The 18441-nt window shown below is 33.4% G+C and overlaps 1 pseudogene; it reads right to left on the reverse strand.

Annotated features, from left to right (window-relative positions):
- Positions 1–13330: 13330 nt before the first annotated feature.
- LOC126028580 (uncharacterized) lies at positions 13331–13431 on the reverse strand (annotated as a pseudogene).
- Between the last annotated feature and the right edge of the window lie 5010 nt (positions 13432–18441).

Here is an 18441-nt window from a genome sequence, read left to right on the forward strand (position 1 = left end):
AATTTTGTTTTATTGAGAGACTGTGTAATCACTTATAAACTAGAGAACACTTACTAGTAACTGATATAATTAAATATATTACTGAGTCATGAAAATTAAAGATATACTATAAGTACTTTATTTTGTACTCTCAAGTCTTTTATATTCAAAAAAACTGACAAAAGTGTGTTATCTCCAGTTTTCAATTGTCTTGGTCTAATGTGTTTTTTTTTTCATAGAGAGATTAGTTTAAAATAGATTAATTTAAAAAGCTATAATTTTAGCATGTGTACAATACTATAGCCAATATATAAAGTTCCTTTTCCATTAAACTATTACTACTTTTATTTTTATAGTATTGATGATTAAGTCTATATAAATGAAATATGTTCCTTTCACTAATTTTTCATTTGTCACTAGCATTATTCTAGAATGTATCCAATCCCTAACTATTATTTTCATTTTCATACAGAACAATATAATGATAAATTGATTTTTAATCTGTCAGAAAAGTAATTAAATATTAAAAATTCCCTACGATAATATAACACATTTAATTCTATCTATAAAACAGAAAAAAATGTTGCTGCTTCAGCAGCATAAACGTATATACTATTATTATAGAGAAAGATTTTTATAAACGTATATACTACTATAGAAGGAGCTTAAATACATTAAACAATTACTGTATATACTCGAGTATATAAACCGATCTCTGCTTATACTTGTGTCATACAGATTATTTGATTCAGTGCACACACACTAATTCAAATGCATGTAGTATCCAGTCGTCTTCTGTCCTCCGCTAGATCGCGCGGTGGTTCAGCTCTGTCCACAAGTCATGGCTGAGCTGAAGAAGTAGGTGACTGAACTGAATTGTATGCTCCCTGAACTATTTAACGCACAATATTTTGCACTTTGTATGAGACCTAGAGAAGTGATGATGATATCTGCAAACTCAGTGATGATGCCAATGTCTATGCTGATACCCTCACATCAGATACAGCTAAAGCTTTGGACATACAGATGAGGAGGAAGAATCCAGGTTTTTTTTTTTTTTTTTTTGCTTTTTGTTTCTTTTAAATAATTTTTTGTTTTGCCAAAGTGGATTACAAATCTTTCACAGTAATATTTTAGGTACATAGTAACATTGAATAAGGGGCATTCCCACCACCAGTGTTGTCCTCCCTCCACCCCTGTTCCCAGCATGCATTCCATAGCTCCCTTCTTTGCCTCCCGGGCTGCTAGGATAAATGGTCCTCTCTATGTCTAGCTTGTTGTAGATTGAATATTGATTCTGATGTCCTTTGCTTTGGATTTGATGTTTAAATCTGATCAACTTTTATTTTTATTATTTATTTATTCATTATTTATTGTTTTAGGGGACACACCCGGCACTGCTCAGTGGTTACTCCTGGCTCTGTGCTCAGAAATCGCTCCTGGCAGGCACAGGGGATCATATGGGATGATGGGATTCAAACTACATTGGTTTGGGTCTGCTGCTTGCAAAACAAATGCCCTACCACTATGCTATTTCTCTGGACCTATTTCTACTCAATGTTCAAAAGATTTTTTGGTCTTGGTACCCTCCATTATTTCTCCCTCAATTCATTAGGCAAAACAAGATGATTCAAGTTATGTGGTTCTGTTTGAAGGAAAAAAAAGAGGGGGGGGGGTAAAAATCAAACAAACAAATCCAGTTTTGAAGGATTTTAACCTTTGTGATTTAGATTGATTACCTATTAAGCTATGGTTTCCTCCACTTTATTTAAAGTTTTAAAGTTATTGTTGTTAAAGTTTACAGTTTTCCTTTAGCAATAAATATTGAAAAAACATTTAACCTACTGATTCCTCAATTATTTTAATTTTTTTGAGTATATATTTTTATTTTTGCAATTTACCAAAGGCTGCTCCATTCTCCACCTCAGCTTATACTCTAGTCACAACGTTTTACCAGTTTGTAGGGTAAATTTAGGTTTGGTTTATACTCTGGTAAGCTTATACTCGAGTATATAGGGCAAATCCGATAACTTCAATGTATTTATCATCATAAAAACAATATAACCACATAAGAATAATTTTCTTTATTGTTAACTCACTTAAAATAATGTTATGCAAAGCAAAAATTTAAAATATTTGTCTCTCATCAATCCTATTTCTAAGAACTTTTCCATAAATATAATATAAATGTCATACACATGTATAAGTCTTCCCTATCACTAATGTCACAAAAATTACTTTCATACTTACTATGTGAGTTTTCATATTCATTAAACTATATTTCTATATAAATAAAATAGCTTTGTCCTTTGGCTATAAAATCTGCTGCATTTCTATAACAAAATATGAATATGAAATTAGGGCTGATTAAAATGTTCATGTTAAAATTGCTTAAAGACACTAAAAATTAGTTAATTTGAAATTCAAGTTTTTATTTTCAAAATTCTTACAAAAAAGTTAAGATAAGAAATATGAAAAATGAAGATAAATTAGGGGTATTTTTGCAATTCCATTCAGGAAAAATATAGTAGCTGTAAGTTAATAATGGGAATTATTCACTAGAAAAAAAATAATGATCCAAGAGAAAGATTAAGTTTTTGGGTAAATGGAAGAAGAATTTGCTCTCATGAAAAATAAGAAATGAAATAAAAAAAAATAAAAAAAAATAAGAAACGAGTCAACTTATTTCTGGTGTTTGAAAATTGTCAAATGTGGTTCTAAAAATAGAATAGCATGTTTATATTTTTAAAAATATTTTATTATAGACATACAATCATAGTAAGTAATATCAGATTAATAATATTATATAGATTATTTTGTAATTTAATTAAATACTATACTATATTAAGATATAATGATATGACTTCACATTGTGTGTGTTAAAACCAAATGTTTTACATTTTATTGCATTAAAATTACCCTATGCTTATAAACCTATAAATTCAATAATATATATAAATATTACTTTATTAGAAAAAAATCAAAACCCTAATCTTCAAAAAATAGGCAGCCCATTGAGGTTTTCAGTTCAACTACCATGTTTTTCAGACCTGTCATTTTAATTTGGAGTTTTCTGATTTCTATCTTTATGTTCTGTTCAGCTTGAGCTATATTTTCTTTGATTCTATGAGGATTTCCCATATTTCTTTTTTTATTATATCTTTAAACACATTGATTATAAATATGATTGTAGTTGGGTTTCAGTCATGTAAAGAACACCTCCTTTCACCAGTGCAACATTCACATCACCAGTGTCCCAAATCTTCCTCCTCCCAACCACAACCCTGCCTGTATTCTAGACAGGCTCTCATTAACAGGATCAGTTAAAATACTCTTCTTTGGGCTATATTGGTTACTCTCTGGACCCTCTCTGATGTGTGTTGATGAGATGAGGTTGACATTGGGAAGTATGTGTAAGGTTTTCCCCCAGATCTCTTACCTTCTAATAGATCCTGAGCACCTGATCTTAGTAATGATTATCTAAGACCACTATGGACATCTAGGTACCACTTTTAATTTATAACTTTAAATAATAAGCAAATCAAGCTTTTTATTACTTCTTAAATATCATAGTAATGGTTACTCAAGAGAAAATGATAATATTTATAATTAATTAAACATAAATAGTTTTATTTAAATGTTAAAGATAGAAATCATTAGTTAACCCTGTGAAATTAATTATAAACATGTTTCTAAAAGTTATTTTACAAAAATTATCTTAAAACATTCATTTAAAATTAGCTTACTAGATATTATTGAAAGGTTATGTTCCAGCTATAAATAACACACAATCAAATCACCTAATTAGCCTCTCAGATAAGGAGTTTAGAGTAGAAATATGGAGGATATTAGAACTCAAAGAAAGCATAGGTTGAGCTGATTAGACAACAAAGACAGAAATTAGAAAACTCCAGACTGAATTAACAGGACTAAAACCCAGTAGATGAAATAGAATTCTTAATAGAAAGCCTCTCCAACAGAGTAAAAGAAGCTGAGGACAGAATCAGTGAGCTGGAAGATGAAATGCAGAACAACTCCATACAGCAGAAGAAATTGGAAAAGAACCTTAAAGCAAATAAGCAGACAATGGAAAAAATATTCCAGGAATGTGAGCAGATGAAAACTGAACTCTTTGATAAATTCAACAGAAACAACATAAGAATTATTGGAGTCCCAGAGACCCATGAAGAAAATCCCCAGGAAGAATGAACAGTTAAGGACACCATTACTGAAAAAGCTAGAGCTAGACAGCATGCAAACATATCCTACATGCCAAAGAGTAACAGCTAAAAGAGACCCAAAGAAAAGCACTCCAAGACAATGCTAATCACAATGACAAATTCCACATACAGGGTTAGAATACTAAAAACATAAAAATCAAAAAAGAAAACTACAACCAAAGGAACACCCTTAAGATTTACAGCAGACATGTCACAAGAAATCCTGAAGGCCAGAAGGCAGTGGTGGGATATAATGACAAAACTCAATGAAATGAAAGAATTCATCTAGAATACTGCACCCAGTCAGATTCATTTTCAGGTTTGAAGGAAGTATACATGGCTTCACAGATAAACAACAAATGGATAAAAGACCTTGATATCAAACCTAAAACCAAAAGATATATAGGACAACATGTAGGTATGACACTCCATGACATTGAGACTAAAGGTATCTTTAAGGACGAAACCACTCTCCAAACAAGTGGAAACAGAGATAAACAGATGTATATATTAAGCTGAGAAGCTTCTGCACCTCAAAGAAAATAGTGCCTAGGACACAAAACCAACCCACAGAATTGGAGAAGCTATTCACCCAATACCAATCAGATAAGGATTTAATATCAAATATATGCAAAGTACTGACAGAACTTAACAAGAAAAAAACATCTAATCTCATCAAAAATCTGGAGAAGAAATAAACAGACAATTTGCCAAAGAAGAAATACAAATGGCCAAAAGACACATGAAAAAATGCTCCACATCACTAATCATCAGGGACATGAAAATTAAAATAATAATGCCATACCATCTCAAACCAGAGTCTACACATGTCCCAAAGAACAAGAACAATCTGTGCTGGAGAGGATATGGAGAGAAAAGAACTCTCATTCGCTGCTGGTGGGTATGCCTTCTAGTCCAACCTTTATGGAAAACAATATGGAGATTTTTCAAAATACTGTAAATTGAGCTCCCATACGATCCAGCTAAACCACTCCTAGGGATATACCGTAGGAACACAAAAATACAATTCAAAAATCCCTTCTTCATGCCTATATTCATTGCAGCACTATTTACAATAGCCAGACTCTGGAAACAACCAAGATGCCCTTCAACAGATAAATGGCTAAAGAAACATGGTACCTATAGTCAGTAGAATATTATGCAGCTGTCAGAAGAGATGTAGTCATGATATTTTTCTATACATGGATGTACATGGAATCAATTATGCTGAGTGAAATAAGTCAGAGGGAGAGAGACACAAAATAGTATCACTCATCTATTAGTTTTAGGAAAAATAAAAGACATTTTTGTAATAATTCTCAGAGACAATAGAGATGAGGGCTGGAAGGTCCAGTTCATGACATGAAGCTCACCACAAAGAGTGGTGAGTACAGTTAGAGAAATAACTACACTGACAGCTATCATAAAAATGTGAATGAATGAGAGGAGTAGAAAGCCTGTCTCAATATAGGCCGATGGAGGGGTAGGGAGGAGAAAGATATGGGACATTGGTAATGGAAACGTTGCACTGGTGAAGGGGGTGATCTTTATAATGCTGAAACCCAACTGCAATCATATTTCTAGTCAAAGTGTTTACATAAAAATATAGATAGAAAGTAATACATAAAATTTTTTGAAGGAAACTGTTACCAACTCTTCTTTTCTATTGCAGTTTGACAAAGATTGAATACGGTGATTTCAGCCTCAATCATATTGTGATTCAGATTTTCTTTGGTATAATCAAACAAATTTTTTCTAATCCAAATACCAGTTTCTGATTGACCCAGGATGGAGAAGATGTTTATATGTCCTTCTATCAGTTATGTACTGTCATGTTTTAGAAGAAATCAATAGGAAATGACTTACTTACAGGTGGTAAGGCAATAAGCTAATATTAAGAAATGCTAAGACCAGCATTTCTTGGGAAGACTAATATTAAACATTTGAATTTCTGAAAAAATGTGAAAGAAATTTTATTTACCTTTTTATTGTACATTTGGATATTTGAGGTTCTGTTTGTTTTTGTTTGGGAGATACATCTAGTTTGCTTAGTGCTTTTGCCTGGCTCAGTACTCAGGGATCACTCCTCACATTTGCCATAAATGGTACCAGGGATTGAAGCCAGGTTGGTGGTGTGTAACGAAAACACCCTACTTGCTGTACTACTCCAGCCCTAAAATAATCTTTTCATAGCTGAATTAACGAGTTGGGAAAAAAGCCAGGCTACAATAGTTTGATAAAAAAAAAATCAGGCACATAGGAGCTTCATATTTATTCAGCCATGCCTTTAAGAACAAAGACACCAAGGATGTGTTAGAGCCTTCTTTGTTAACTTACTGAAGGATTGACAAGCAATGCATTTTTTATTAATAGTTTGCTTCTCTAAAATAGCATCTTCCACATTTTAAAAACAAAGTTCTGCATCAAAAGTATACAAAAATACAAAATAACAACTAGTAACTCTCACATTTTTTTTTTTTTGGTTTTTAGGCCACACCAGGTGATGTTCAGGGGCTACTCCTGACTATGCGCTCAAAAGTCGCTCCTGGCTTGGGGGACCATATGGGACACTGGGGATCAAACCACGGTCTGTCCTAGGCTAGCGCTGGCAAGGCAGACACCTTACCTCTAGTGCCACCTTGCCGGCCCCGATAACTCTCACTTCTTTTAATATATCATAGGCTTCCTTGGAGAGATGAGTGCTCAGACTACCTTCAAGACCTAGTGAGAAATTAGAATCTCAGCAACTAGTATGTGTTGTGATAATATTTGACCTTGTTCTCATCAGTAAGATAGTGCTTAAAGAAATATAACAGCCATTTGTCTTATATACAATAGTGTCCTCAAAATAGTATCCATGGATTTAGAAGCTGTATGAAAATCTATATTCCATAAGCCAAATATAGCCTGACACCAGCTGGTTATCAATATGTTCTCATTGCTCTAAGGAAGTTCTATTTAAAATTCCTGACTTAAAAAATTATTTTACCCTTTATATGTATATGTATATATAGTTTTATTTTAAACTATTTATGTAGCTAATCTAAATGTATTAATTTAAAAAATTAGCATTAAGATAAGCCTAAGACGATATATCTAACTTTCATTCCTAAGGCACTGTTGTATTTCTAGCATTCAGACCCAATTCCTGGAAGGATTAGACAGGTGGTATACAAAATAAAATGTCTCATGCTTTTCCCAAAACTGTTCTGAACTGATTTCAAGTTATCTGGCCTAAGATTGCTTGAAAAATATTTTAGCTGAGTTTACTCCTGCAAGATTTATTACCTTGCAGACAAAACATGAAAGAAGCATCATACTAACATAAAAGTTGGGATATAAGCAATGTTGCTTTGAACATTTTCTAAAGAAAAGAAAAGAAGGATTTATATTCTGAGTATCTTATGCCATGACCAAGAGAAGATATCTTCCTGTTATTTATAGAAAAAATTGACCACTGCTTATAATATAAAATCAATAATTATATATGCCCTGAATATAATGACCTGTTTAGCAATAGAAGCAAAAAGGCCAGAAACATTTAATAATAAAATTAAAGGAACAAAAAAAGAAACATCTACACTAGAAAAGATAGAGAGAAGAATGAAATCATAGGCCCAAACTATTGTCCTCAGGAACTTGAACAAACATTGCAGTATCTTGACATTTTCATGAAACTAGTAATTCTTTATAGAAAAACATAAAAGAAAAAAATTCTCAAAATTTATTTTTCTTTGATACCAATAACTAACAAAATTTAAATTTAGAAAAACAAAAAATTAAATTAAAATTAAGTTACAATAGACATTCTTCTGACCCTAAAAGCCACTTAATAATTAACATATAGTACTATTAGTAAAATATTTTCCCTAGAAAAACTATTTTTTTCACAAGAGGTTGTTGTCAACATACACCTATATAAGCTTAGAACGTATCTAAGTTGTGCATTATATTTTAGGTTTTCAAGACACTACCCTATAATTATAATACTAAGGAAAATGTTCTTTTTACACAAGTTTTTAATTTTAATTAATTCATTTAACATGTGAAGCTCATGCTATAAAGAGTAGTTAGAATACAATTATTAAGAATAAAATTTAGTCAAAGGTTGCCAAAATAGTAACAATAATAAAAAAGAGTAAGTAGTAATGGTAATTTGGGAACTTTTGTTAGTTATATATATTTGTCTTCTTATTATTTCTTACATTGAAGAACCTTAATTTATTAGGCAATTTTTGGAGTACAATTCTAAGAATTCACTAATGCAGTAACTGAAACACCAAAAGCAATAGCTTTAAGGTTTAGAAAATACTTTAGAGTGAATTCCTTTTAAATTTATGAATGAGAACATACAACATAATCAAAATCACAACTTTGTAAATGAAAAGGCACTGTTCAAACCCTATCTATACCTCTAAATTATAGCATGGCATAAAATTTAATACATTACTTAATCAAAATTTTATTATGTGTGAATTTTAGATAAGTTCTGTAACAACGAAATTAACTAGAGCATATAATTCAGTTACCATAGTATTTGGTAGTTTTATAACCAAAGCTCAATAAAAGTTAAGTAAAAAGTCTGTGTTTTTACAGTTTTCACTTTGCCTTGCTACAGAAGAATATTTAAGACATTAAGATATCCTCCTTACATAAAATAATTAACAATAAAATATCAATTTCTTTTAATGAATATTTAAATTATATATTGCCTTTATTTAAGGAGCATTTTCTAAAGGTATTTTAATTTCTCAATATAAATAGATACATTTCTAAAAGGGTGAAAATCTAATATAAAATTATTAAAATTATTATTAAAACCACTTTACATAAAAATATTTTCCTTCTATAAAATGTCTCATATAAAGTTTTCACATAGAAGGCCAGAGCTATAAATATAGCAAGGGAACATTTGCTTAGATCCCTGGCAAATTTGACGCACAAGTGGCACACCAGAGGACCACCTGAAGTGATCCCTAGGCACAGATCCTGAAATAAACACTGGTAATTGATCAGTTTGATCCTGGGCTTCCCATATGGTCCCCAAAGCCAGGAGCGATTTCTGAGTGCATAGCCAAGAGTAACTCCTAAGCATTACTGGGTGTGGCCCCAAAACCCAAAAAAAAAAACCAAAAAACAAAAAAAATTTACATCCATTACGGAACTTAACACCATTAGAAATGCTAAAAATGTCCTGTATAATAAGTAAGTAAGTGTATAGTAAAACCATTTTACTTAATTCTTATACTCTCTACTAATAAAACTTAAATTTTGCTGAAAAAAATTACCTATATTAATAAATATTTTATGTATAAGTTATAAAAATTATTTTAGAACATATAGACATGGTTTTTATTAGATCTTAATGTGGTTAAGGCGTCCTAGAATTTTCTTTATACAAAAATCTCAGTATTCACAAAAGCACTCAAAGAATTAAGTTTCCTCGGATCAGGGTGATAGCACAGTGGGTAGGACATTTGACTTTCACATGGCCCACCAAGTTTCCATCCCCAGTTTCCCAGAGCCTGCCAAGAGTAATTTCAGAGTTCAGACCTAAGTGTTGCCAGGTGTGGCCTCCCATCACCAAAATAAATAAGTAAATAAATAGAAAAATGAATAAAACAAGTTTCTAATGTACAAGTTTGATCCACACCTTTACTTAGTTGATATTTGCCTAGATTCCATTCGATAAAGTAAGCGTTTTGTGAATCCTCAGATTAAAAGGTAGAGAGTAAAACTTTGTTTCTGATGACTATAGTTATAAAGTGATATTAGTTTCAAACTGTTATATAAACGCAGGTTCTTATCCTTGTGCTGTCAAAATTGAACTTTGTTGGAAGAGCAATTCCTTTTAAGTGAGGCAATTAAGTAGACATGGCTATTATTAAAGCACTAACTAAAAGCTGAGTATGCATATACATATGTGTGCAAATATAAAAGAAATATATAATAAAATAAATAAAATATTGTTTTAACAAATAATATTTAGATCAAACCCCATCTAAAAGGGTATAGCCCATTTTATTTTGATCCTAGCTGAAAGAGGTCTATTTATATAAAGACAACTATTCCTGAAAACAAGTATGCATTTCTCTACACCTAAATTTCCTGGGCAACAACAGTTTAAGCTTTATAGCTAAAGTAGTAGTTCTTTTGGATAGGCACAATAAGAACTAGGATAGTGACCTGAAACCAGATATAGTTAAATTGGAACAAGGAATCATTTCCTTAGCATTTGCTCATATTTTTAGCTATAGATCTCAGTATAGTATATTTAAATAAACTTAATCCCTGTGTTCTACAAGATTTTGGGGGAAATTTAAGAGCCTTTTGCCTTTTTTCTGGTAAGGGATATTTTTCTCTATAACAGAGGACCTCAAACTATGGCTCAAAGCCACATGCTGTCCACCATTTATCAGGCCCACTGGGTGTTTTTGCTGCTGCTGCCTGTCCTGCTTAGTTGTTGACTTGTTCAAGTGCATGTGTGGGAGAGTTAGCTGCACTCTTCAACTGTTTTATTTATTTATTTATTTATTTATTTATTTATTTATTTATTTATTTATTTATTTATTTATTTGGTTTTTGGTCACACCGGCAGCACTCAGAGGTTTTTCCTGGCTCTATGCTCAGAAATCGCTTCTGGAAGGCTTGGGGCACCATATGGAATTGCAGAATTTGAACCACAGTCCTGCATGCAAGGCAAACGCCTTATCTCCATGCTATCTCTCCGGCCCCCTATCTGTCTCTTAATTCTTCCTCTCGGTCGCAAACATGTCCTTTAATCTGCTAAAAATAGGTCCATAGTTCCCATTGAAATACTGATGTATGTTAATTTAAATTTGTTCTTCATTTTAAATACTGTATTTATTTCTGTTTTGTTTTATTACTTCAAAATAAGATGTGCAGTTGCTTAGGAATTTGTTCATATTTTTAAACTATAATCCAGCCCTCTGAAATTCTAAGGGACAGTGAACTGGCCCCTTGTTTAGAATTTTTGAGGACCCCTGCTCTATAACAATAAGAACTTATAAAGTATACTATTTGAGCAGTAGAATCTCCCATGTCATAACCACAGTGATAATTCTCCTTCAATTGCTTCATCCAAGTTCCCAGTGAGAACTTGCTATGGGCATTAATGAATAACTCAGAACAGAATTCTCTATCAGTTGAGGGCCCAAGTTAAATTGGTATGAGAAATAGCCAGGGTACTACTATACAATCCATGTTCAAGATTTATCACTCTTGACTTGAGGCTTCAAAAATCCTAATGGCTATTTTGTTTCCCTATTTAGACTGGAACTCTATATATAGTTTTTGATAGTATACCTAGTTTTTCTTATGTCTATGCAAAATACAATACTGCCGTGAATTATTAAAAGATATGTTGAAGGTGTCAGTAAAAAAAGAGATAATTCACTTTCACCCACAAGATGCAATTTTCCATTTGCTGTGAAACAAAAGTTAAAGGGAATGGCTATTAAAATATATAGAAGTTTAGCATACACAATTTGAGCACAAGAAGTATATTCTGGATCTCTTTTGTCTTAGTAGAAAAATCTCAATCTTTAGTCTATGATAAGTTTATACCCTAAAGTATCTGTGTATGATCTGTTTACAAATCTCACATAACTCAGCAAAGGCACAAATTTAGAAATATCCAGAAATAACCAGAACATAAGCATCTTTAGGGTTTCAAAGCAATCTCAAGCTACCCATATTATTAGTTGCATTACATATTAAAAGGAATGAACAATTTCAAGTGGCAGTACTTTCCATGAAATTCCAAAATATCAAATAAATCTGACTCCTTTCATTCTTTCCCTCTTAATATGCATAGATAATAAATTATACATATATAAAAATCATTACTACAGATCTTACTGCATATTACTTTTATTAATTTTTTCATATCTATGATTAAGCTTGACTTTGAGCCAGAAGCAAGATAATCATGAGATATTTTATTTACTGGCAAACTTATTTATAACTTAATTTTAGAAAGCTGATCACTCAGATTTTAGTGAATGTTAAAAGGGAAACTTTTAGGTGCTTATATTTTAAAGTGTTTTTCCTTTTTTACGATTTTTTTTAAAGTTAGTTAAAACACACAATTTAGCAAAAAAACAAACAAAAAAAAACATAAGTGGTCACCAGGCTGAAGTCTCTTTAATAAAGATTTCCATTTATTAACCTTTTTTGCTTAAAGAATGTATGTTTTGGGCCAGAGAGATAGCACAGTGGTAGGGTGTTTGCCTTGCACTCAGCCAATCTAGGCTGGTATCCTATGTGGGCCCCTGTGCCTGCTTTGAGAGATTTTTGAGCACAGGGCCAGGAGTAACCCCTGAGCACTGCTGGGCCTGACCCCAACCCCCCCCCCAAATAAAACCATGTATCTTTTAATAACAACATGATGTTTTAACAAAGACACTATTCTATGATTTCAGGTTACCAAAGCGTTAAGTGAAAACAAACAAACAAAGCCCAACATTTTACATTTGCTAAGTAGCTCTAGAAATTCAAGTTACCAAAGATTTTAGATTTCTAGATATTGTAACATGTTTCTTCATTCTTTGGCCTCTCAAACAAGTTGTCTAAATTCAGAATTATTTGTACTAAAACTTTTTTCATATTTATTCTATTAAAGACAACAACAACAACAACAACAACAACCTTGGAATATCAAATCATTTGTTTTTCTGTTTAAAACACAAGAACTAATTCTGTTAAGTACAGGTAAGACAATGATATCCTGCATCTATTTTTTATGGTTGTAGAATCTTAAGTCTGAAACTCAGCATTTACTTTATTTGAATCAGTTTTTATTTGCCACAATTATTTGAGGAACTGGCGTTTTAATAATTTTGTGCAGAAATAAAATAAACATATATTTAGCAACAGATAAAGTCTATTTGTTTTCATTATAATTTTATTTATTTTTATTAAATATTTTTATTTAAACACCGTGATTACAAACACAATTGTAATTGAGTTTCAGTCATAACAAGAACATCCCCCTTCACCATGTAACCTTTCCATCACCAATGCCCCCATCTTTCCCTCCCCAACCCCCGCCTGTATTCCAGACAGGCTTTCTACATTCCTCACTTACTGATATTGTTATGATAGTTCTCAAAAATATGGAACGTTTTTACGAATTTGCATGTCATACTTGCACAGGGTAATCTTCTCTGTATTGTTCCAATTTTAGTATATGTGCTGCCAAAGCGAGCACTCATTATATTTTTTTAGGGGGGTCAGTATCTCTGGCCCGATCCAGGTCTGGTCTGGACCCTCATTTCTGGTAGACTTGCCCGAGCGACCTAGGACCAACGACACACTTAACTGCTTTCTGCTGAGATCCATCTGCTTATCCAATGCCTGATGTCCCTGCCTTCCCTGTTTCTAAGTTGCAGTCAAAGGGAATGGAAGGAATCTGCAGGTAAAGGACCGAAATTTGAGTTGGCAAGCCAAGTTTGAGTTTTTTTCTTGGGAGGAAAGGGGACCTAAGATATTTAATGAGCTGAGACTCTTTTTTTTTTTTTTTTTTTTTTTTTTTGGTTTTTTGGGCCACACCCTGTGACGCTCAGGGGTTACTCCTGGCTATGCGCTCAGAAGTTGCTCCTGGCTTCTTGGGGGACCATATGGGATGCCGGGGGATCGAACCGCGGTCGTCCTAGGCTAGCGCAGGCAAGGCAGGCACCTTACCTCCAGCGCCACCGCCCGGCCCCGAGCTGAGACTCTTAAATATTTTCTACTTTCTCTTTCTATGGTCCCGCCTGCCCTCTAAAGAATATTACATTTCAATTTGTAACTCTATTAATAGATGTATGAAGTAGGCCTCTGAAAAAAATGTAGTACTAGTAAAGCAGGCAGGGCACAGGCCTAGCACCTGGATTAAATCCTGGCTTCCCCATTTTCTCCCTCGAGTCATTATAATGTCATTATAATTTTAGATATCATTATCAAGGTACATTTGAAGTATTTTATGTTTATTAAAAAATTCAAAAACCTTCTTCAAAATTAGCTGATAGCATTATAACTTTGCTTAGTATCATTAAATCATATTCCATTTATAAACAACCTTATTTTTTCATATTTAATTATTTATTTATTTATTTATTTTTGGATTTTAGGTCACACCACAGGGCCACCAGTTCTTACACCTGGCTCAGCACTCAGAAATCATTCCTGGCAGGCTTGGAAGTACCACATGGAATGCTAGGAATTGACCTCAGGTTTACCATGTGCAAGATAAATGCCCTCCCAACTGTGCAATCACTCTGCCCCTAACAGCCTTATTTTGTTGTTTGTTTATTTGTTTGCTTTTGTTTGAGCACCACACCCAGAGGCGCTCAGAGATTATTCCTGGCTCTGCGTTCAGAAATCACTTCTGGCAGGCTCTGAGGACCATAGGGATGTTGAAGATCTAACCTGGTTCCACTGCCTATAAGGCAACTGCTCGACTGCTATGCTATGGCTCTATCCTCAGCAGCCTTATTTCTAATTGAACTTTCTTTAGGCCTGTAAGAAAGTTCTGTTTCTTTTGAAATGTTCTAGTTTTAAGACTATATATAATTGAATTAATATTTATTTAAGAAGTATAGAATAAAAAATCCTATGTTGCCATAAACTCAACAATTTTGGGAATGTTCTAACATATTTTTGTTATTCAGAATACAGTTTACTCACTATAAGAGTAGAAAAAGAAAATAATTAACATATTTACAATTATAGCTAGAACTATATTTCTTGTGCTAAGATCTACAGTTAGACCCCATGATATTATCTTATTATCAGACTAAGAGAAACATGAAACTAATTTTCCAAACGCAAAATCACATTATATAACACACAGCCCCCAATAAGGCTCTTAACTACCTCTTTGCAACATCTTGAAGATTCACCATCTTGGTAAACTTAAGATTTTCAAGTAAATTGTAAAAATTACACATTTCTCTGATCACCAGTGCTGCTGTAACTTTTCTTATTTATTTAATCAAATCTGATTATGATGTTTCCTATTGCATAATTTAGTCTATTTTTGATAGTCCAAGATATCAACAGACAGATAAAGTCACATCCTAAAAGCAGAATTTGGGAGGTAGAGAACATGTACCTCGTTTAGAGATGTTGGTGAGGAAATGCAAATTGTTGAAGAATCCATTTACCCCCATTACAGTATAAAAGAAAAAAGTCCTCAGAAGGAAATTATTAGCAAAACATGGTTGCATGTCCAGAAAGAATTGGATTGATAATTATCATCTATGGAAATCTGGAGCTTCAGAAGTCCATAACTTCAGTTGCAATGAAAAGACAGAAAGACATACCTTGGGCATGTCAAGGTGTAGGAGAGGTTCAGAAAGTCCCCTATTAGGGCTTTATCTAAGCTCTCTTAAAGTTACTCACCTTGACATATATCCTACCTGGGATCCGAAGCAGTTTGGAATTTTGAGACACTCTCTTCCAGGTGCTGAGTTTACCACTCTTGGTGAAATGTTCTTTGGGATGAAAATTCCTTTTGAGCTCTCTTCTGGTCTGGTCAGACTAAAATGCCAACATGAGCTGACAGTGCCTTTCACCATTTTTTCTTTGATTTTGTGTCTCTCTTGCTACCTTTTGCTCTCTCTCCTCTCCTCTTCCTGGTAGTAATAAACAATAATAAATCGCCCTAATTCTGACACAATAGGATTTGCTTGGAAGAAAAGCAAAGGAGAGAAAGAGAAAGGTACGTGTTCAAAAACAACAGAACACAAACTTGAAAGAAAAAGCCTACTTTTTCCACTTGATTATTATAACTGAGCTTGTTCATGTTATTTAAATTAATCATACTCTATGCATTATTGCATTCAATGAAAGATTTAAGGATAAACACAGGTTTATACAAATGTACATAGACTAACAATCATCAATCTACACAATATGAGTAATATTATAGGTACAGAAAATAAAATGTATATTGATTGATATTGTAAAAAAGTAAAAAATAATTTTAGGCAATGAGATTGTCCATCTTCTTTACCATCACTAGATAGTTCACATGATACACAATAATAAATATTGGTTTGTTTATATACGTCATACAGGACATATTTTTAATATTACATATTTAATAATTATATATTGTACAGTAAAATTAATATCACATTTATGCCTAATTACACATTAAAAACTTCTTCAAACTACTTTTAAAATCTCAGAAATGCGGGGCCGACTCTGTGGCACAAGCTGTAAGGAGTCTGCCTTATGAGCGTTAGCCTAGAACGGACTGCAGTTCGATCCCCCAGGAGCTCATATGGTGCTCCAAGCCAGGAGCGGTTTCTGAGCGAATACCCAGGAGTAATCCCTAAGAGTCACTGGGTGTGGCCCAACAACAACAACAACAACAACAACAACAACAAAAATCTCAGGGACCAGAGAGATAGCAATGGAGGTAGGGTGTTTGTCTTGCATGCAGAAGGACTGTGGTTCGAATCCTTCTGAGTGTAGAGCCAGTAGTAACCCCTGGGTGTGACCCAAACTCCCCCCTCCAAATTCAGAAAAGCATCTCTTATAGACTTATAAAACTAAACATTAAAAAATTACACATGGGGCCCAGAAATATAGCACAGCAGTCGGACATTGCCTGAATGCCACTGACCTGGGAAAGACCCTGTTCGAATCCAGCATTCCATGTGTTCCCCCAACTTGCCAGGGGTGAGTTCTGAGTGAAGATCCAGGAATAACCCTTGAGCACCACTAGGTGTGGCCCAAAATCCAATCAACCGATAAATATAAATAAAGTTTAAAAAATTTAAAATTACATATGGAGATGAAATATTTTTAAGCCTTCCACATTTATATAATACAGAAAAAAGTTAACTATAAGTAGTAAGCCTGTAAGTGTAAATAAGGAATGTACTGTGGATAGATAAAGTTTTTCAATTTTGTGGAAATGAGTAGATTATTTAATTGCCGTATGAAATAATCAGAGTGGTGAGGACAATGTTGAAGAGTATCCAGAGGGTTGATTGTGTAAAATTTTAAGAGAGGTAATATTAAATTATTGATTTCATAAAAGTGTTCTTTACATGTAAATTATTTGTGCATTTTGAGAAAATAAAGCAAAATTAATTCATGGGGGGGCTGGAGTGGTGGTGCAGCAGTGGGTCGTTTGCTTTGTATGCAGCTGACCTAAGACAGACCATGGTTGGATCTCTCAGAGTCTCATATGCTCTCCCAAGCCAGGAGCAATTTCTTTTTCTTTTTTTTTTTTCTTTTCTTTTTTTTTTTTGGATTTTGGGCCACACCCAGTGACACTCAGGGGTTACTCCTGGCTATGTGCTCAGAAATCGCTGCTGGCTTGGTGGACCACAGGGGTTGCCAGGGATCAGACCATGGTCCAGCTAGCACTAGCAAGATAGGTGCCTTACTACTTACTCTATGCCACATTCAGGAGTGATTTCTGAGTTCACTAAAAGAAATAAAGTGTTTTTTAAAATAATAAGAATAAATACTTGATATCTAGAAGGAGCTTCCTATTATAATAACTATTTATTTTTATCTCTTAAACATATTGTAAAAGATTTCGGGTTTCTCCACCCTTGAAACATATAGTTATGAGAACCACTACAGGCTCCGTAGACGCTCTTTTTCTCTTCCCAAGGTCTTTTAATGGTGCCAGGTATCTTTCTACTCAGTGTGGATAATATAATCAGGCTTCTCTAACTAGATATCTTGTATTTATTTACACAGGTCATAGGGCTAAGCATAAGAATAGTCTTTATAGTTCTAGAAGTTCTGTTCCATCACTGTTGTTGTAGTCAGACTTTTATAATTGGTGGTCTTGGCTATTGCACAAGTCCTAGGGCAAAGCCTGGGATAGAGTTTTTAAATTATGATTTCAGAAGTTCTATTCTATCATAGCTGTCACAGTCAGACCTCTGGGATTAGAAATCATGGTTTTTGTACTGATTCCAGGCTGAAGTCTAGGCTAGAATCTTTTTTTATTGGTTCCAGGGTAAGTACCGCCCAGCCTTGGCTGTCAATGTCAGTCTTCAGAAGTTGGTAATCTTGGTCTTTGCATATATAAAAGGGTGATGTGTCTTTTAATTTCATCTTACCATTAGGATGTTCTGCTCTTGGATCAAGTTATTGTTTCCTCTTTGTAATTCACTTTGGCCACAATAAAAATTTAAAAATTAAAAAAATTAAAAAAGATAACAAGTTTTTGTGATGTACTGTTAGGTTCTTAGATATAGTTGCT

The sequence above is a fragment of the Suncus etruscus genome, chromosome 1 (assembly GCF_024139225.1).
Source record: "Suncus etruscus isolate mSunEtr1 chromosome 1, mSunEtr1.pri.cur, whole genome shotgun sequence".
NCBI classification, from domain to species: domain Eukaryota; kingdom Metazoa; phylum Chordata; class Mammalia; order Eulipotyphla; family Soricidae; genus Suncus; species Suncus etruscus.